At 47.8% G+C, this 22535-nt stretch overlaps 1 protein-coding gene across 6 annotated transcripts in view; it reads right to left on the minus strand.

Moving 5' to 3' along the window:
- The window catches only part of LOC142583277 (angiotensin-converting enzyme-like), a 246195-nt gene that overhangs the window by 80438 nt on the left and 143222 nt on the right, over positions 1 to 22535 (minus strand). Inside the window, exon 1 of one of the 6 annotated variants that reach the window (XM_075693682.1) lies at positions 5115 to 5133. The exons of 1 other annotated variant lie outside the window; for it this stretch is intronic. The gene's annotated coding sequence lies outside the window, so the exon portion shown is untranslated. 4 more of the 6 variants (XM_075693678.1, XM_075693677.1, XM_075693680.1 and 1 more) reach the window with 4 other exon arrangements.

Genomic DNA, 22535 nt, shown 5'->3' on the forward strand with positions numbered 1-22535 from the left:
ACTTCTGCGAACTCCTCGCCTGGCTATGGGCATGTCCGATGCAAATAACTTCACACCTATTTTTTTAGAACATCGTGGGCCACAACGTAATTGAACGGGGCGTGCTCACGTCAAGCATTTCTGCAACAAGAACACTTCTTTCTCGAGCTATCGCGTCGGATTTTCTTTCACGGGAACCTTTATAACTTTATACACTCATTGCAATCTCTCAATTTTGGTTTCGCGCTCTCTGATAGCCAAAAACTCATCGTGCCAGAGTTCCACAGGTAATCCTTCTTTCTTGTTTTTTTTTGCAGGTTAAAAAATAGATATGGCTCGTACGGGGCGGAGAGCTCGCTTCAATTTCCCAATTACCATGCGGCCACTAAACACGAGAAACTTAAAGTTAATTAATGCATTTTTGCTGATTAGAGACTAACTATCGCGCATCGCCCGTGACTCCGTGGTCGCCACCCCTGACGGCATGTCTTCGAAAGAACCGTCATTTCATTGCATAACGGTTATCTCTAAATATTACTTAAAGTCTTCGTGGAAACCCCTGTATACGCTATCAAGCGCATTTTAGAAATGGTTTTAGGCGCATAAACTAAGACACGGACAACAGAATAAAAGACGCGGACACGACGCGTGTCCCTCTCTTATTTTATACGCCTAAAACCATTTCTAAAAGCGATATACAAACTAGCCCGACAGCAGGCGTTACTAAACTGTAAAGCGCATCTTTCCTTTGGCAAACATAATTCGCTTCTTTGGCTCTTTGTGCCATTTTTAAGGCGAATAGCTCTGTTCTGGCTCCTTCGCCAGTTTTCGTGGTTGCGATTGGGCGCGTCGGTCGCCGAACTCTCTCAGACGAACGTATTATCGGGCGATAGGTTAGTGACGCCTGAAGGTTCAGACACTGCGGTCGCTGGTGGCGCTCGGCCACGTTTCATTCTCGTGGTCCATGCTAATCACACGGGTACCACACGTGCGTAATATACGTTTCAAAGTAATTTACTTCCAAACCTATTTGTCACTACTACCACCGTTTCCATGATGCTTAGCGGCCACAGCTTGCAGTGGACGTTACCGTGGCATTATTACAGTAATCTTGTACATTTGAGCAAGTAAAATATGAGCAGCACGTCAGGGTGTCCAAAATTTTTAAAAATTTCGACGGACTTCTGCGGTAAGATAAACAACCGAACACATACATGTACTGATTACAGTATCTTCAGACAGCAATCATTATAATCGTGACCATTTGCTAATCCTCGGGCTTGCACCAGTTTCGAGATATACACATCGCAATGTGCAATAAAATAATTATAGCAATGAACTCCCTCTTTTTTTCCTAAGCGCTATTTCAAGCATTCTTTGAGAATGTGTTACCCGAATACCTTTCCCAGCGTAATGCGTGGTTTTCGATCTCAAACTGGCAAATTAAAGGTACTCACCACAGGCTCCATTTAAATACGCACTTACTACGTTGCGCCATACCGAAATCGAGTGTTGATTACAGCCAGTTTAATTAGACGTTTAATTACACTAACTACACGCACCTTCCTTACATCTGCCACATGGGAATATCACATCGCCGAAGACATTATTACCTCCCTGTTCCGAGTGCGAGCCGTCGAAGAAAAAAGTCGAGAAGCTCCGACGAAACAGGTGCCACGGCTGCGAACAACAGCTTACCTTTTTTCCGAAAACAAGCGAGACTTCACGACCGCTGTAGTCAGTGTCGCGAAACAAAACATACAAAACGCGCGCGATCTCTTCCTCCCTATAGTGCGCCGGCTGTCCGCTAACAAAACTTAAAAGTGGGTAAAAAAAAAAAACATACTACACGTTGAGAAACTCCTCCTCCTCCTCCTCCTCCTCGGCGTATAGGGGTCCCGTGGCCAATAGTTTGACCGCATCACAATTGTTTATCGGCACCGCGTGCTGGTGCGTACGTGCACGGCATGCAACATACGCTCGTGGCCGCCCGGTTTCGATCTTTATTGCGACGCCGCGTCCTCAGCTGGCCGTCGCCACAAGGCACCGCCAAGGTCTCCCCTATCGCGCGGCGCAACCCTTTCCGGCGAGAGACGTGCGTGGCCGCCGTTTTGAGATTAAAGGTGGAAGGCGAGCCGTCGAGGCCGCGCACATTTCGTTGCTTCGCTCGCGGGGCAGAAGTGTGTGTGCGTTGCGGAACGCTTTTAAACGTGATGGCACTCGAGTGGTACTAACGCGGGATATCGTTGTCTTCAGTACGAAAAAAAGAAAAAGGGAGGAACATCGGGGGAAAAAGAAAGCTCGCGTGCAGAGATGTTATTTGCCGTTCTCCGAAGATTCAGCTGTATGTCCCGGGTCATTGGTCCCGCGGAAACGCGCGTCGCTAAGCTGTAAACAAACGAACGACACCAGCGTGTAATGGCTATTGACGCAACCCGAATTAAAAAAGAATAATAATAATAATAAAAAGATTGCGTTGTTTGAGCGGAAGCTTTAACTAGAGAGCTTCTATCTAAGTGAATGGGAGAACGGACAAGTCGCTTTTCCCTGGAAGCACTGCAGTGATCTTGATTATGTTTGCTGCATTTAAAGGGATAAAGTTGATATCTAGTGACTGTGGCAACAAACCTTTTAGGTGGTCAGTTTTCTTTTTTTGAGATAAATTGTTGAAAATTCCAAAGTTCAAGAAGCCGAACTATCAAGTTTACAATTTTGTGTGTCATCAATGAAAAACGCTGCCCTAATCCTTTTAACTGCGCTTAATAATATGTCTAACGTAGATAAAATTGAGATACTGTACACCGATTTCACATACACCATTAATTTGTGAATAGAAATCTTGCAACACCGTAAGTATTCTAACAATGCAAAGTCAACTGCAAATTCATCTGCCAAAATTGTCCGTTTTAGATGTTCTAACGAATTCATTTTACGCAAATGCGATATGTTTTTGTTGCAGTGGTGCGAATTTGTAAAGTTCGAGCTTCCTTTCTTTTTAAGCTTAACAATATTCGAGAATTTTTATAATGTATTAAGGCTCTACTTCAAGATTATGCTTGCTGCAACCGCAAAAATCTAACTATCGTTCAAAAATGCAATCTATTTCATTCAAATCGGTCCAGCGGTTGTGTCATAAGGAGCACTTCAGCGTTTTACATGTACCCTGTTTACTCCGATGGGTCGTACACTAACTTACGTACCTCGACCTGTGTATTGAACTCGCTGAGAAAAAAGAAAGACAAGAATATTTCAATATAGGTCGACCAACATCTTTTCAGGAAAACGAAACGTATTGAACACCACACCCTTCTATTTACCATAAGCTCGGCTACTAAGTCTAGCCTGTCGATGCCACCAGCTGCATTCTTGCCGGAACTACCGAGGAAGTGGTCCTCGTCGAATGCTCCGCTGGCGTCCCCGGCACCACAAACGACGTCGTCCTCGACGCCATCGAGCGCTTTCGATACGCAGCGCTCATTAAAGCCAGACGGGATAATCTCCAGGTTGGCTTTCTACGGCGGGCGCGACGGAGGAACTACGCCAGCTCGGTACTTTTTGCTAGCTTTGTTCACGACTAGAGGTCGACATTCTCTGGTCACAAACGTAGGTGAATAGCTCATTTTTGGCTGGCAATTTCGAAAAAAAAAAGACCGACCTATACGAATAAATACGACATTCGAATAGGTGGCATCGGGGTTGGTCCCGAGGTAAGGCTTCTTATTAACGTCCGAAATTGTTGGGACGCGGTAAGCCACGAAACACGAACTTTATGATGACGCGGCCTATGGGGAGGGCTCTGTGGGAAGCTCAGAATTAATTTCCACCAGCTAAACTTCTACGGCGGGCACCCAGAGCACGATGATCGAGTGTTTGGGCATTTCGCCTCTGTTGAAGTGCGACCGCCGCGTCCGAAAATTGTTTCCGAATGGGACGGTAGAGCGTGCACGCATTTATTCGCAGTGTTTTTAGTGTTCAAGCAAGAACACGCAGACTGGTTGTGTTAAAAGAGCAAACGCGTCTCTGTTACAGAATAACTTCAGTTTGGCCTAGTTGGTGTTTACTGCATACCATACTGACCGCAAATAAAAACGGGGACAGCGGAAGAGAACATCCGTGTCGTTTTTCTGTTTTCTTCCGCTGTCTCCGTCTTTATTTGCGTTCAGTATGATACGGAGTCGCTGTTAGACGGTGAACTCACGTGACGGCTGATCTGGCGCGCTTTTCTCTTCTTTTCTCTGGCTGCACGGATAACAGTCCGTCTCTATTTACTTGATTCGATGCAGAGTGGCACGTTCTGTTGATGCATTAGAAGTGGTTTAGTGTGAATGTGCCGGCAATACGCATGTAAGCTCTTGCAAAGAGTCCATCAGACAAGTTCGCCTTGTTCTCAGTGGTATTAAGTATGGAGTAACACTTGAAAAAAGTGACGAGTGGAATGAATCACAACGCGAGGCATTGTTCACCGGGATAGGGCATGGAACAGGGAGACTAACCTGCGCACCTTTCTACAAAAGTTTCCGGAAGCCCCGCAGAACCCCGGATACTCCGCGTCTCTAACAGGCTGCTTTCCGCAGACAAAATGCTTGCAGGATGCTTGCCGTAGACAAATCCCACCGTTCCTGGCGCATCCCTCAAGTTAAGTCTGCACGACTAAGCATTGAAGTACTTGATAATTGTCGCATTCTCCTCATTCTGTTAACTTTTGTGGATTGATTGATTGATCAACTATCTGTCTAACGATTTAAGGCAACACAGGGACTATGAAATACGCCGGAACCTCCGGACTGATTTTGACCAGCAGGCGTTCTTTGTAATACGCACCAAAACCTCGGCACGTGGGCCTTTTTCGCATCTCGCACCCAGCGGAATGCGACTGCCACGAACGGTAATCGAGCCCGCGACCTCTTTCATAGCAGGAGGATCATCATGTATTCACGCAGCCACCGCTGCCGCAGGCACTGTCTTAACCATGTGACATGGACGTACAGTTAGGGGGACGTGTTGTGGATCACTAATACGTCGACAAGAAACCCGTAAAATTTCTTGGCGTGCAAACAAATGACAGGTACAAGTGACAGGTGGATAGCGAACTTCGCACAATACTCATCGAGGAAGACGCACTTCAAACACCTCACCTCACAGAGAATTGCGGACTTCGCCTGAAGGCGTTCGGGGCAAAGCCAGTCGTTGTAGGTGACGCTGGCACGGGCTAGCGTTCTCGCCGGGAAACTCAAGCAGCGCCGGCGATTGGCACGCCCGCCAATTGATGCGTTGGTCACGTCCCGCTGAAACCGCAGATGTCGCGCACGTTGCTCGGGGAAACGAAGACATCGCGAATGAAGCGACGGTGGAGTCCATTGTTGGCTGCAGTGCAAGTATCCGGTGGCTGAGCCAACCTGAGCTCTTTCGGAGCTGCGAGAACTTGACGCTGTCCATTTTGAGCTGATGCAGCCTTGAGCATTCTGTGCTCGTCGCGTGCAGTTTTTGCAGTATAATACCAAGAACATAGATCTGGTGAGTGAGTGAGTGAGTGAGTGAGTGAGTGAGTGAGTGAGTGAGTGAGTGAGTGAGTGAGTGAGTGAGTGAGTGAGTGAGTGAGTGAGTGAGTGAGTGAGTGAGTGAGTGAGTGAGTGAGTGAGTGAGTGAGTGAGTGAGTGAGTGAGTGAGTGAGTGAGTGAGTCATTTGAATGAAATTGGAAATGTTGGAAACTACTGTCTCGCAGGCTCCTCCGCGAAAAGTAAATTGTCCAACGATGAAAGGCATGAGATCACGAGGTGATATGCCAAACACGTTCCGGATATAAAGCACACTTTGCAAACGTGCCTAAATAGTAAATATAGGAAGAAGAAACAGCAACAAAATGGCATATTAACCAATTAAACACAACTGAATCAAACGATACAAAATAAATACATAAATAAATAAATCAGCGGATCCCATGCGCTGTGGAAATCAGTTTAATCGGACCTTTCATTGCTATTTGTGAAGAACGCTGTTCCTGGTTAGCGACAACTTGCAAGTAGAGATTACATGACCCAGCTGAACACACTTTCACTGGGAACAGCTTCGCTCAACTTAAACTTGTTGCGCTCAACCGTGCACATGCCACGCAGGACGACGATGGACGACCACGCTGGCACAAAGATGACTGTTGACGACGTTCAAATGATCACTTCCACTAAAGAAAGAGAAGGACATGCCAAGTGTTAAAAAATTGTGGCCGAAACGAACGAAGATAATTGTCAAACTCAGCAGTAGCTTTGTTCAGTAACCTGCTGCATATCCCTATGCCATCATGAAATCTGAATCTGAATCGTCGCTTGAATCATGAAATCTTCTGGGTATATCAGTAGACACACGAGGTGGCGCTGTCGCCGCTAACCAGAATGCTAAACGATACCTCGACATCGTATTTTTTGGTGTGGTCGCAGCATTGCAGCTGGAGAACACTGGTGCACGAGTCCAAGCATTTCTCGCGCATCAGCCCCGGTAAATTCCTCATGCATTTACATATTAATGCGAAATTTTCCTTGCCTCTTCCCCCCACTTTTCGGGTACTACCTGCTGGCTGCTGTCTTGCACAAATGGCCGGTACCGCAAATAGTGCAAACCCGTGGCAGCCGTTGATTTACGTAAGCGCAGATGTGAGCTGCAACCCAAACACCACGCCGTCTTCATGCCGTCGTCATCATTTCCTTGTGATCGTTGATCAGTTGGCATATCGCCGTCATGGTTCCGCCGTCTTCACCCTGCTGGCGCTGCATTGTCACTTCGTCATCACTTCAGCGTCGTCATGTCCGTCGTTGTCCTTCTATCGTCGTCATTCCTTCCTCAAAATCCTGTCGTCGTCATGTCGTCACTACGTCGTCGTCATACAGCTGTCGCCATGCCATTGTGTTCGTTCCATTTTCTTCATTTTGTCGTAGTTATTCTGGGGTCGTCATGCCGCTGGCGTCATCGTCATGCTATCGTCATCACTCAATCGTGACTGTGCCGTCGTCGTCACGTCAGCATCGTCATACTGCCGTCATCATTCCGCTGTGATCATTCCATCGTTTTGATTCCTTCGTCGATCGTCATGCGTAGGATCCGTGGGCTCGAACGGTACAAGCTGATATTGACCGAGGAGCTTCCCGTTGAAGATGCGTCCAGCTCGGTGTCCTATACTTGCAAATGGTTGCTGAACAAAAACAGCGTTCTTCACAAATGCCAGTGGACGCTTCGCTTAAGCCGTTTGCCAGAGCGCCTGGGATGCACAAGGTTTTTACTTCCCAGTAGACCGCTATTAACTTCAATGGCGTTTTTCTTTTTACACCCCGCGCATCGGCATAAGGGTTCGTTCATATATTACCCCCATAGCTTGTGACATTTCCATCCTTCGTAGACAACTTGCCTGCATTGACGTGAATGTTGTTGACTCGCTTATCATTAGTGTGTAGCCTTGTGTAGACTAATGTCTTGTAGATGTAAAAAAGGCCCAAATTTTTGTTTTGACGACGCTCTTGCAAATATGTATTTTAATCATTTTCACTAACCACGCCGAGGGCTTAAGCTAAATTTTGAAATAGCAAATAATAAATGCATTCTGTGTATTGATGTGAACATTTCTTTGGAATCAAATATATTGGCACGTGTACTTGTTTACCTTTCATCGGGTGACCGCGTTTCACCGCCTAACAACTGTTATCGCCCAGGGCGTGGCGCGCCTGCATGTATCGGAAGTTTCTGGAATTTTATCGATGGTTCTATCTGCTGTCTGTTGTCACCGAACCTTGTATAATCTTATTGCATGTATGCTCGACGCGAATTGTGTAGTACTTTCTGGAATACACGAGGGCACCAACGATTTCTCTGGAACCTTTGATGACTCACGTATAAAAGCCGATGCACTTGACGCGCTGATCATGTTTCGACGACCACAGACTGTGTTCGCCGCTGTCGTTGCTCTTTGAGTGTAGCCTGTTTTTGTGGGCACAGGTTCGTCCAATAAAACTTAGTTTCGTCATTCACAGTTTTCCTACTGTGTTCTTTGCCGTCACTACTAGTGACAATATGTGTATGTTCTTGGACTACCAGCCTAGATAAAAAGAAACGGTGCCGTTTTCTGCGACGGTACTCGATACGATTTCGTGAACGGGGACCTTGTTGCTGCGTGCACTAAATCTGCTTTTAAGGGACAACAAGGTCGAGAGCTGCACCAGTTGGTACATGATTCAAGAGGAAAACAAATTAATAACACAACGTAAACAACAATAAGGCGACGGGACGAGGCTCGAACTAACAGAATTTTAATGCGATTAGCAATATTTGGGAACATTACCCACACTTCAGTATGTTTGTATCCAACATATTTCACCTACCCTGTTCGGCTACTAAGCACAAGGCCGCGGGATCGAGTCCCGGCCATCGAGGCCGCGGTGGGGGCGAAATGCGAAAACACCCGTGTGCCTAGATTTAGGGGCACGTTAAAGGACCCCACGTGATCCAAATTTCCGGAATTCTCCACTACGCTGTGCCTCGTGATCAGATCGTTGTTTTGGTACTTAAATCCCCGTAAGTTAATTTGGTTTTTTCGCATACCCAGTGACCCAAGTTTTCCGGTAGCTTGGGCCAATAGGTATGCGCTGGCTGCTGCCTTTCCGAGCAGATAACACGGACCACGGGGCATGTGTTCGATTAGGCAATTTCGGCATTGCATATATGTGTTGTTTTGTCTATATTATTTACTGTTTAAGAAGGTCAAGCCTGGCTACTGTGTTGTGATTGTTGTGGAATTACAGTGCATCAGGATTGCATTTTCGAGTTCGTGTACTTAGTGTACAGTGCTTTGTACTGTTGTTGGATTTCAATCGTCAATGTAGTAATAAACTTTTTTCGGAACATGTGATGTTGGTATGTGCCCATTCTTGGTCAATCGCCTATAACGGACGCACCAAGGCGACCCAAGGGCTATGTTGCTTTAAGTACAGCAGAAGGCAGAAAATATGACGCATAGACACATACCTTTCATCTTGAATTGCTTATGGCATATTCAAGTTCTTGTGCGTACATATATACTCACTGTTAATTTGTTAAAATTACAGGACCTTTTTTCTTCAGTGGAACGACAATCAGAGCCAACACCTGTCTTGATATATTTGTTGTGCCACAGATTCAGGGCATTCCGGACTTAATTTTCCAACAAGATGGTGCATCATTTCATTGGGAGTTAGCTGTTCGTGCCTATTTGGATACAACATTTGCGGGAAAATCGTCGGGTGCAGTGTTCCCAACTGGCCTCCGCAATCACCGGACATAATACCACTGGATTTCTTCCTTTGGGGTTATGTCAAGGACCGGGTTTGCCAAACATCAAGTGAACGACATCGCAGAATTACTGCGCAGAATTTCTGACGTCATAACATACATCCCTCACTAAACGTCGACCAGAACATGGGTGGAATTGGAATAGCGCCTGGATATCTTTCGGGCAACGAAAGGAGCAGATGGCGAAATTTATTAATTGTGTATGTGCACACAAAACCTCGAATTGCTACCTGCACTTCTAGATCAAAGATATGTGTATATGTGCCCTATTCTCTGCCTTCTGCTTGTTTGTAATCAGGGAAATACTTGTGGGAGATTCTGTATAATAAAGCAATTACGCCGGATACGGCAGAACACCGCGCCACTCGCTTGGAGAAAAAGAAAACTCAATGCCGCGTTGCCGACACGGACGAAGAACGATCATGACATGTAAAACATATCATCATTGACTACACGCCCATCAATAAAAAAGATTTCCAACAACAATGACGTCGCCAATCATCTTCAGAAGATGGATGCGCGGCCAATTTTTATTATGGGAAACAACAAACCTCCGCCAGTCCTCCGACGCGTGGTCGCCAGAGGATTGTACCAGATGTGACGTTTGAACATGATTAGGCAGAGAAAGACGCGTGTGAGCACGACGTCCGCAAGCTTGAGGGACAAGGAGTTCTGTTTCTTGAGTGGTATACATTGACAATCTCATGATTTGCTTCTAAATAAGGCTTCTCGCCCTCGTGTTGCAATGATTTTTGTACATGCTTCATCGGGCTGCGGGAGACAAATATACTTCTTTTCTGCGATAAACGCTCAATTGTTAGTTGCGGTCTCAGCCCGTCGTCTTCTTGCCTGCGTACGTTGTGTTATTTGCTGGTTATTCACCTTTTAAGGAGCCGTGTGAGCAATTGATAGAGCTGAAGTCGTTGAAGCCGGGAACCAAAACCTCGATCGGGCTCAGTAACCTTCTGCCTTAGACGCTGAACCTGCACGATGAGGTGTTCTGAGTGATGGGTATTAGGCATCGGGGTGAAAAGGTCCTGAACGAGCCATGAGCACGAACCTGGCAAGGAAGGAGCACCCTGCGTGAAGGTCGTATCGCCGAAACTGTGCTCATTCTGCATTGCCGAACGAGCAGATTGGACGTGCAGTTTAGAATAATTTGGAAAGTGGCCACTAAACTCATCTTGTCACGCGAACAGACTGGCGGGAAACGCCGCTCTTCTTCCTAAGGAGCACGTGGCTCTAGAGCTACGGTCACCTCGTGTGTGCTCAGACCTCAACATTCTAGGCGCGCACTTATATTCGTGCTTTTTTATTATTATTATTCTTGTGCTTCAAATGCATTCGGCGTGCGCACGGCGTTCGTTGTGATTGTTCACAGTAAAATAAACGTAAGAAATAACACGTGTGCTTATCTAAAGGAATGGCCGCAAACGTCCGTTCATATATCGTTTTTTAACAAAGTGCTACGTACATAGACGAACGCGGACAACACGCCGCAAACCTCCCTGACCGGCTGCTTTCTGTAGCTGCCGGCAGGTGGCGAAGTTCGGGCTTGCGCCGTCGCGGCAGCAGTTCGCATCTCCATAAGCGAAGGCAAATGTGTTACAATGAACGACGTGGACCCTAAAATGCGATCCTTACGTAACATTTTAGCAACAACATTGCAGCGGTAAACGCAAAATCTTTTTTTAACACGCTAAGCGAAATACGCAAGACCTTTTAAGTGGTGTTAGCATTAATAGTGTCAAAGTGAAAAAAAAATAATTACGGCGGAGCGCATCTATATATGAATGTTACGACGGTAATGCGATCAGCATTCGTACAATGTAGCGACAAACCGTATTTCTGTAGTAACATTTCGTTAACATATAAAATGGTCACTATTAGACTTCAATTGCATCGGCTGTATGCGACATACTCCGATATTGTCATTGTTATGGCAATCGTTTGCCAAGGTCTTCCATGAACGTGTTGGCATGGGGACGACTGTATGACGCCGACGCGGAGACGACGATGGAACGACCTCGATGGAAAGGCAAAGGCGGCATGACGATAATGGGAAGATGATTCCCAGATTATTAGGATGGTGTGCCGTTGACAGGGGGACGAAGACGACATGAGGACGATAGGAGGGCGATAGGATAGGAATGACGTCGGTCAATCGACGAAGGCAGTATGGGGACGATTGCATGACGACAATGGGTTGACGTTTCTGAAGTGATGACGATAGTAAAACGATAGTGTAACGACGGCAGTATGACGACAATCGTATTACGATAAATGTGTGACGATGACTACGTGACGAGAGTCGGATGACTGAGTTTGAATGAAGATGGTGAAACGACCGTCATGGCATCACGACGACGCTATGACAACGAATGCATAATTGGAACTGTTTGATGACGACTCAATGGCAATGATAGCATGATAGCGGCGCCGTGATCATGTTTGAATGAAAACAGCATTATCTCGACAAAATGACAAAAGAAAGGGTTAACGTGGAAGGCGGCATGACGACAACTGTTTGACGACGGTGACATGGCGACGACGGCATGACTGGAGTTTGACGGCAAAGTTAGAATGACGACGATGGAACGACCGCAATAATATCTAGACATCGGTATGACAACGAGTGCATGGCGACGGCTGTTTGACGACGATCCAGTGATGACAATGGCATGACAACGGTAAAAGATTTGGATGGAGTCGAGTGGTGTGACGACAATAGCGTGATGACGACTGTATTACATCACCTGTATGACGACGACATGACGAGTGTCCGATGACGAATCGAGAGTTACGACGATGGAATAACCACGACGGCATTATGACTGCGGTGTCACAACAAATGCATGACGACAGTACGACGAAGGTGGCATGACAACGACGGCATTGCAAGACTTAAATAACAAAGCAGAAATGACGACGATAGAGCGACCTTGACGGTATCGCCACCGCGAGCACACGTACCTATTGCCACAAGCTCGGAGACAACTTAGGCCACCAGGTCGGCAAAAGAGGACACCAGTAGATAGATAGATAGATAGATAGATAGATAGATAGATAGATAGATAGATAGATAGATAGATAGATAGATAGATAGATAGCATCAAAACTCCTGAAGTAGGCAAAGAATGCTAATCGCATGAAAAGTGGGTGTGTGCATGTGTGTGAAGTGTGGAAAGTCGATCATGGGGCAGAGTTACAGAGGGGATGGAAGAGCCAAGCGCGCGCGCTGCGTATATATATATATATATATATATATATATATATATATATATATATATATATATATATATATATATATATATATATATATATTGTGAGCATTATTCATACGCTTCATATTCTCACCTGTACATACTCATCATCACCGTTTTGGACCCTGGTGGTGGGGCTCTCACTCGGGAGAATAAAGAAGAGACTGGCTGCCTAAACCTCGTCTCACAAGTGGTGGAGTGTGCTGTCCGGTTCCTTCGCCCTCTCGCTCCCGGTCTCTCTCCAGCTTCACCTACGCTACATCCCTGGAGCTCCGCTCGGGTCGCCGCCTCTACCAACTGCACTCAACCATGTCGCAAGACCAGCAGACCAGTACCACGACATCCACCTTGCCTACTCCTGCGGGAACCCCTTCTTGGACAGTCACCACCCCTCAGAAGGATCCACCGCTATTTGCTGGGCTTCCAGGCGACGACGTTGAAGACTGGTTGGAGCTATACGAGCGCGTGAGTGACTTTAACCACTGGAACGAATCAGCAAAACTTGCTCACGTCGCCTTCTACCTAACCGGAATTGCGAAAACTTGGTTTTCCAATCATGAGCTCGATTTGGTCAACTGGAGCATCTTTAAACACCATCTACGCCAGATTTTCGCGAACTCGTCTGTCCGCTCCGATATCGCTAAGAAGAAGCTTGCTGAGCGTGTCCAGCACTCAGGCGAGTCCTACACTTCGTACATAGAGGACGTCCTCGCCCTCTGCCGCCGCGTGAACACCTCGATGGCAGAGAGTGACCGTGTACGCCACCTGCTCAAGGGTATTGGGACTGCGGCATTCAATGCTCTTGTAGTGCTGAATCCCACTACCGTCGCCGACATCATCAGTACGTGTCAGCGTCTCGATGACCTTCATATGCTCCGCTTACACCCTGACACGTCTGATTTCAAGGCGTCCAACGACAGCGAGCTACGTGCTTTGATTCGCTCCATCATCCGTGAGGAACTGCACGCCCAAGCTTCGTCAAACCCTCCTGAGGTCCATCTGATGCCCCCTGGTGGCGGCCTACGCCATATCGTGAGGGAAGAGATAGCTGCCGTGACCTGCCCGCAAATCACGAGCCCGCGCCCTATCCATACGCCAACGTACGCTCAGGTTGCCTCTATAGCGCCACCCTCCCAGCAGCCACCACAACAGGCACCTGCACCGCACATGTCCCTGAATCCTATCACTGCAAGGCCATCGCCTGTTCCGTCTTATAACGCATGGAGCCCACCTCGACCGGTTTGTTACTACTGCGGCATCCGTGGCCACATTTCCAGGTTTTGCCGACGCCGTCAGCAAGATGAAAGACGTGGCTATGACGGCTTTGAAAGGGATCAGTTTTCTAGCGCTGTACCGCGACGTCGGCGTTCTGACTCCGATTATTATCCACGACGTTCCCCATCTCCACAGGACTTCAACACTGCCGGTTCATTGCGTTTCCCGCGTCGTCGCTCTCCATCACCGATGCGGCGCTCTTCTTCCCCTCTACGACCGGCTACTTCGTCCTCCGATCACCGCCCGGAAAACTAAATGGTGCAGCTTCAGGAGGGAAAGCTGCATCTTTTGGACAACGTGAAACTCCTCCGGAGCGCCCGTCAAATGTACTTTTGGTGTGTGTTGAAGGTGTCCGAATCGAAGCCTTGGTTGACACAGGTGCATCGCTTTCCGTTATTAGTGCTGACTTGTGTTCTCGATTGCGAAAAGTGAAGACACCGTATAATGGCCCTCCCCTTCGTTGTGCTAATACAGTTCTTGTTCAGCCCTCCAGTGTTTGCACTGCGCGCGTCTTCATTGATGGCATCTTCCACCACATTCAGTTCGTCGTGCTCTCTTCGTGCACTTACGCGATGATTTTGGGATAGGACTTCCTGTCCTCCGCCTCAGCTTTCATCTCTTGCCGTCAGCGAACTATTCATATGACGGACACTGAATCTTCGTCCGCTGTCAATGCTCATAGCCTGCGTTTTGTCACGTCTACCGACTGTTTCATTCCCGCGGGTAATGAGCATATTCTGACGCTGACTTCCGACACTATTATTAATGGTGATGTGTTCCTTGCACCGAGCGGTTACTGCATTTCTGGTGGGCTTAGCCTTACTCCTAGCCTAGTACGGTTTCAGGACGGTAGAGCGTTAGTCGCTGTTCATAACCCTACTTCTTCGCCAGTTGTGCTCTCCCAGGGCTCTACTGTGACATGCTTTACTGACACCGAACCTCTTTCGCTGGTACCGCTTCACACCGAATCACCACCTTTGTCTACCACAACTGATTATCACACTGCTACCGCTGCTTTAACGGCCGCGATAAATCCCGATTTGACCGCTGCGCAGAAAGAAGACCTTCTGGCACTCCTGCACAAACACAGAGCCTTATTTGACGTCCACTCCAAGCTTCTGGGGCGCACTTCCGTCGCAGTCCATCGCATCGAAACCGAAGGCAGTTCGGTTGTACGCCGCCGCCCGTATCGCGTGTCTTCCGCAGAACGGAAAATCATTGCGGATAACGTTGATGACATGCTCAAGAGAAACATCATTCGGCCATCCTCCAGTTCTTGGTCGTCTCCTGTCGTGCTGGTTCGCAAGAAAGACGGCTCTGTACGATTCTGCGTCGATTATCGAGCCCTTAATAAGATCACGCGCAAAGACGTATATCCGATGCCAAGAATTGACGATGCCATTGACTCCCTCCAGGGTGCAGAATATTTCTCTAGTCTAGACCTCCGATCCGGATACTGGCAAATCCCCATGCACGATGCGGACAAGGACAAGACAGCCTTTGCAACACCAGACGGACTTTACGAGTTCAACGTCATGCCATTCGGTTTATGTAATGCCCCTGCAACATTTGAACGCATGATCGACACAGTTTTACGTGGCCTTAAGTGGAAGACCTGTCTGTGCTATTTAGATGACATCGTTATTTTTTCTACAACTTTTCGTCAGCACCTTGAGCGCTTGGACGAAGTTTTCACATGCATTTCCAACGCTGGACTCCAACTCAACACAAAGAAATGCCATTTTGCCAGAAAGACCATCAAAGTGTTGGGCCATCTTATCAGCAAAGATGGCGTTCGACCGGATCCCGAAAAGGTTGCTGCCGTGCTTCGCTTCCCTCGCCCTGAAAATCAAAAGCAATTAAGAAGTTTCTTGGGCCTGGCATCCTACTTCCGCCGCTTCATCAGTCATTTTGCGGCCGTGGCGTCGCCGCTACACAAGTTGCTCACGTCGGGCACTGCTTTTCCTTGGACAGATGAATGCGAACTTTCTTTTCAAGCCCTCAAGCAGGCATTAACCACCGACCCTGTCCTCTGTCACTTCGATGAGAATGCACCAACTTGTTTGCACACCGACGCTAGTGGCCATGGGATCGGTGCTGTACTTTTACAGCGTGATACCACCTCACGAGAGAGAGTTGTTGACTATGCCAGTCGCGCACTAACACCTGCCGAAAAGAATTACTCGTTCACAGAACAGGAATGTCTCGCAGCAGTTTGGGCAATCCACAAATTTCGACCATATCTTTACGGACGCCATTTCACGGTCATAACCGACCACCACGCCTTATGCTGGTTGTCGTCAATCAAAAATTTGTCCGGACGACTTGGTCGCTGGGTGGTACGCTTACAAGAGTACGATTTTGACGTTGTCTACAAGTCTGGGAAAAAGCATCAAGATGCCGACGCTCTCTCTCGCTGCCCGCTGCCACTATTAGCTTCGAGTACACCTCCCCATTGCTCGCCACTTGATGATGAGACTAAGTCGTCCCTCCCGTTATTACCGTTATTACCTCTATCGGTTACTGACACGTTATCTTCCAATCGCGTCACTCACCTCGCCTCGTGTCAACGTTCTGACCCCTACTGCGACAGCATCATCCAACGCCTGTGCGGAACTACATCTGCACCAAATGCCAGATTATGTCGACAACTGCGACTATTTAAGCTTCACAACGATGTGCTGTACCGCTACGTATACAACTCCGACGGACACCGCTGGGTACCTATTCTTCCACGTTCGATGCGCACACAAGTCCTTGAAGCCTTGCACGACGACCCATCTGCTGGCCATTTGGGATTCCACAAAACATACCACCGCGTTAGGAGCCGTTTCTTTTGGCCAGGCATGTCTACCTTTGTGGCCAAGTACGTCGCTTCTTGCGTTCAGTGTCAACGGCGGAAACGACCGACTTCGCCTCCTGCTGGGCTTTTACAGCCCATTCCATGTCCCGCGACACCGTTTGCCATCGTTGGGATAGACCTAGTCGGCCCTCTGCCCATAACGCCAGCGGGTCATCGATGGGTCGTGACAGCTGTTGACCAGCTCACACGTTACGCAGAGACCGCTCCTCTACGCTCTAGTTCGGCTTCCGACGTTGCCACCTTCTTTCTAGATGCCATTGTGCTGCGCCATGGTGCACCTCGTGTACTGTTAAGCGACCGCGGCAAGACTTTCATGTCAACAATGCTAGCAGAAGTACTCGGAGCTTGTGGCACAGTTCATAAGACAACATCCGCATATCACCCACAAACAAATGGCTTAACCGAGCGATTTCATCGCACACTAATAGATATGATATCCATGTATATCGGGCCAAACCACGACAACTGGGACAAACCTTTACCTTTTGTGACTTTTGCTCACAACACCGCTATCCAACGAACTACGGGATACTCACCTTTCTACCTAGTTTACGGCCGTTCCCCGACATTCACCATCGACGCCGCTTTCTTCAATGCCCCAACTAACACCTCGGCCAGTATACCCGAACAGTTCGTCTCGAGACTTGAGGAATGCCGTCAACGTGCTCGCTTCAACACAGAAGTCAGTCAGCTAGATCGCAAGCAACGTTACGACATCTCTCGTCGCGACGTCTCCTTTCGTCCTGGAGAGGAAGTGCTCCTTTGGACGCCCATTCGTACACCCGGTTTGTGCGAGAAGTTTGAATCCCGCTTTCTTGGACCCTATATTATTAACGAACAAACATCCCCCGTGAACTATCGCGTTACTCCCGTAGACGTTTCTTCCGACCATCGTTGTCGTGGTTCGGAGATCGTTCACGTTTCGCGCCTAAAACGATTCGTTCGGCGTTCCCCTCCTGGCTAAGTCGCGGCCTGGCTGGCCGCTTGCGCGTGTGGGGAAATTAGTGTGAGCATTATTCATACGCTTCATATTCTCACCTGTACATACTCATCATCACCGTTTTGGACCCTGGTGGTGGGGCTCTCACTCGGGAGAATAAAGAAGAGACTGGCTGCCTAAACCTCGTCTCACAATATATATATATATATATATATATATATATATATATATATATATATATATATATATATATATATATGTGTGTGTGTGTGTGTGTGTGTGTGTGTGTGTGTGTGTGTGTGTGTGCGTGTGTTCAATAGATAATTAATTATCATTACCGGACTTAAGTATTCTTTGGGAATGTCCCGGCGACAGCGCATCGACAGATGGCTCGTTTTGCCTTTTTGGTTAACCCTGTGTTCACGAGTGTTACCTACAGGCAACACACCCAAAAAGAATTGTTTTCTTGCCAAGTTTTAGTATTAAGTACGAAGTTTCTGGCTAAGTGTCTTCGGCCAAAACTGAATGACAGGTATCAAGCGTCTGTATTATTTCACTCGCGCTAGGAAAAGGCGTCAAGACTCGCCTAATCAAAGAGCCGAAATTAACGGAGTGGGATAAATTCAGGGAGATAAGAAAGGAGGGCTCATTGCCGGACGATTTCTACAATATCGACGAGTGGACACTCCTTCTTAAAAGGCACACAGGGCCAGCGACTACAACTGTAGAGGATGAGGACCCACTCCCAGCGCTAGACAGCAAACTACTGAACATATGGAGCAGAAAGAATAACCTGGAAAAAAAACTGAAGGCACAAAGATGGAACAGGAATATCAGGCGCGAACTAGCCAGACTCAACAAGGAAATCGAAACATATACGATTAAGCTAAACGAGCAGAATTGATTCAGCAAGTGCGATGAGATAGAAGCCAATATGAGTCTCAAAAACCTGGAGCCTGCTCAGACATTTGATCGACCCTAGTAAATCAAAAATGCAAGCTAGCACAAACCAGGTGAAAGCGAGGCATGGCTTCGTAGGCACAGATGACGAGCTCATTAGCGAGCTCCAAGAGACATATCTTGGAAAAGCAGAGAGTGAGGTGGTTAAGGACTATGATGGACCTCCCAACCCAGATCTCGATACCCCCATCACCACGACAGAGGTGGGAGCAGAGCTTAATAACCTCAGAAAGAGATCGGCACCCTGTCTGGACGAGATAACAAACACAGCTCTCAGGAATCTAGACGATGAGTCCATCATTGCGCTAACCAAATACATGAACCAAGTGTGGGAAAAAGGAGAACTCCCAAAGACGTGGGAACAGGCGGGCGTAGTCTTCATTCCAAAGCCAGGCAAAGTACCCGGCTTGAACAACATGTGACCAATCTCCCTCACCTCGTGTGTAGGGAAATTGATGGAGCATGTTGTTCAAACGAGACTGACAAGGTAAACGGAGGTGAACAATTTCTGACTGCATGAAATGGTCGGATTCAGGCCGGGGCTCAGTACACTGCTTGCTCAGACTTAAGTTGAGACTTAAGAGACTCAGAGACTCAGACTTAAGCTCGATATCTTAGACAGATACGACTCAACTGACACCAGGGCGATCCTAGGCCTCGACCTCCCCAAGGCATTTGAGAACGTTAGCCACAAGGCTATCTTGGCAGGTCTCGAAGAGGAAGGTGTGGGACATGGGGCATATGCATACCTCAATGACTTTCTGTCACAGAGGGAGGCGAATATAAGATTTCTGGATGTAAAATCCCCTCCCATTACACTTGGGAGCATGGGGACCCCGCAAGGGTCGGTGCTATCACCCTTCCTATTCAACATAGCGATGAAGGGTCTTCCGGCGGAACCTGATAAGATTAAATCAATAAAATTTAGCATGTACGCGGATGATATCAACATCTGTCTTAACAGTGGGATAAATGCAGCCATCGAACTTAAACTACAGATAGCAGCGAATATGGTGGAAGAATATGCGGCCAGCAGAGGCTTGGCATGCTAGCCACAGAAATCGGAGCTATTAATCATAGAGCGAAAACATCAAAGGGGACACGCGGGGAGCAGCAGACCCATCGATGTTTTTGTAAGTGGAAATGAGGTTCTCAAGGTGGAGGAAATCAGAATTCTGGGCATGTATATCCAGAGAGATAGATATAACCTCACGACAATCAAGAAGTTACAAAGATACGCGGCGCAGGTCACGGGGATCTTTAGGAGAGTTGCACTCAAAGACAGGGGCCTCAAAGAGAACAGCCTCCGCAGACTCATGCAAGCATTTATTATCAGCCGAATAGCGTGTGCCACACCGTATCTTGTGTTTAAACAAGAAGAAAAAGAGAAAATAGATGCGACCATTAGGAAGAGCGTCAAGAGAGTGCAAGGGCTCCCAGACTCGACCTCAACAGGACTTCTCAAAATGCGAGTTCACAACACGCTAGTTGAGCTCACTGAGACAGTACGAGTGTCTCAGTTGGAAAGAATAAGTCAGTCCAAACCAGGGAGAAAGATCATAGAATGGGTAGGAATCCAATGCGACAGGGGTTCCCCGACTGGCAAGGGCATTCCGTTGGACGTGCGTAAACGCCTTCGAATTGCCCCCTACCTAAAAATATGCATCCTATTCACAACAAAGAGAGGAGAGCTCACACGGCTAAGGCTCTAATAAATATACATAAAAACACACCGGCGCATAAAGTAGCGTACGTGGACGCCGCTTGCGGCAGAGACGGGGCTGCGGTATCGATGGTGGTTGATGGCGACGGGTGCGTTAAGATAGCGTGCTCCACGTGCATGGGGGACGCCTGTACAGCTTAGGAGGTTGCAGTAGTGCTCGCTTGTGCGGGTACAAAAGCGGGAGTCACATTATGCGATAGCAAATTTGCTATCCGAAATTTTAACAAAGGTAGAATCTTGGAAGAGGCCCTCCAAATTTTACTCCAAAACCCTCCTAGGAGGGACATAACTTTTATTTGGGCTCCAGTCAATGAAGAAGTCCCAGGTAATGAAGCCGCTCACCAGCTCGCCCGAGCACTTTACCACCGGGCAACTCTAGAGCAGCCAGTTCCACGGATAAAAGATAACATCATCACGTACAGGGAAATAGTAGATAATTACAAAGCCGAAAGAAGAATCTTTCAGCCTCCGCATCGGTCTCTCTCTCTCTCTGGAGGACGCTCGCATTTGGCAGCGCCTCCAGCGAAACAATTATACATCACCATATTGGATCTACTTAACTCAGACGAGGAACTGTAACGACGCCCTCTGCAAAATTTGCAAAGAGAAAGGTACGCTAGATCATGTAATATGGGAATGTGCTGGCTCCCCAGGAGCCAAGGAAAACATTGACAGTAGATAAGCCTGGGAGGCCTTGCTCCAGAGCGAGGCTGAAGACGGCTAGCGTCGAGCAATCCGCCTGGCCATTGAGGCCGTGAAGACTCATCGTCCTCAACGCGCGGGGACTGCTTAGTCCCCCCCCCCTACCTGCCTGTAGGGTAAGAGGCGGGCGCCCCAGTTCGGTGGAATAATAAAGTTTTCAGTCAATCAATCAATTTAGAGCAGGAATACTGGACGGGGAAGAAGTTTGGCACGCGACCGACTGTCTTCTGAAATGCAAGGGCAGAGGAGACAGGCCAATGCAACATATCCAAGTGCCGTGGTGTCGCACATGTGATGTAAAGCAAATTAAATGTGCACCTATGGTTCACATGTGGTGAGAGCTGTCTACAGAAATTAAAACCGAAGCCTTAAGTGGCATGGGGTGAAGCCCACTTCCAGTTTCCTACCTGGGGTTTGCCCTGTATTGCTGAAAAAATTTCCTCAAAATATTCATTTCTTTTTGTTGATTATGCTTATTCTTGTTGACCCGCCGTGGTTGCTTAGTGGCTATGGTGATGAGCTGCTAAGCACGAGGTCGCGGGATTGAATCGCGGCTACGGCGGCCGCATTTCGACGGGGGCGAAATGCGAAAACACCCGTGTACTTAGATTTAGGTGCACGTTAAAGAACCCCAGGTGGTCGGAATTTCTGGAGTTCCCGACTACGGCGTGCCTCATAATCAGAAAGTGGTTTTGACACGTAAAGACCCCATAACGTAATGTGTGTATTCTTGATGTGTTTTGCGTACTTAGATAGAAAATAAACATTTCTTCTGGGTATTTATATGCCTCATCAATAAAGGGTTAACGTGCGCTTCACTGTGACCGACAGTAAACAAAAGTGATCGTGGGTTAGTTGATAGAGCACCACGCTGCTGTGCTCCACGGCAGAACTTCGATTCCACCATAGTTAACACATTTCCTTTCTTAACACATTTTCTTTTTCGTAAAGCCAGAGACAAACCTACCAACCTAACGCAAAGTGTCAGGAATGATACAAAGAATGCATCGTATCATTATAAAAATAAAAGGGTCCGTGGCGTAATTCTTAGAGCACCCGGCTTCTGTTCTCGGTGCTAAGTGTTCGATTTCCATGTTGGTCACATTTTATTAACGCGAAAGCACTAGACGGCTCATGAAGCGGAAAAGCCGGCGGTTAGGCCTGCAGAGATGGCACAGAAAGTCACGTGGTCACAGAGACGCGCTCGTGTCACTGCTCGCGCGCTCGCCGTCTTCTTCCACAGCTGGCTCCGATGCCGCTCTTCGTGCCAATGTTCCCACACAGCCCCTTCCTCTGCAAGGCGCTGTCGGCACTGGCGCGCTTCCAGTCGGTGCGGTGACTTCGGCGAGTTCTGTCGTGTGCTCCGATGGACGAACCTTCGACTTCGCTTCCCAGCCAGTAGCTGCACCCGGCTCCTTTGGACATCCACGAAAGCACGCCAACGATGCCGGAGCACGTGAAATAATACAAGAAAACGTGAAAGCAATACCATTACGTTTCGTAAACCGACTCATCGTAGGCAT

Source organism: Dermacentor variabilis, chromosome 5, assembly GCF_050947875.1.
Source record: "Dermacentor variabilis isolate Ectoservices chromosome 5, ASM5094787v1, whole genome shotgun sequence".
NCBI classification, from domain to species: Eukaryota; Metazoa; Arthropoda; class Arachnida; order Ixodida; family Ixodidae; genus Dermacentor; species Dermacentor variabilis.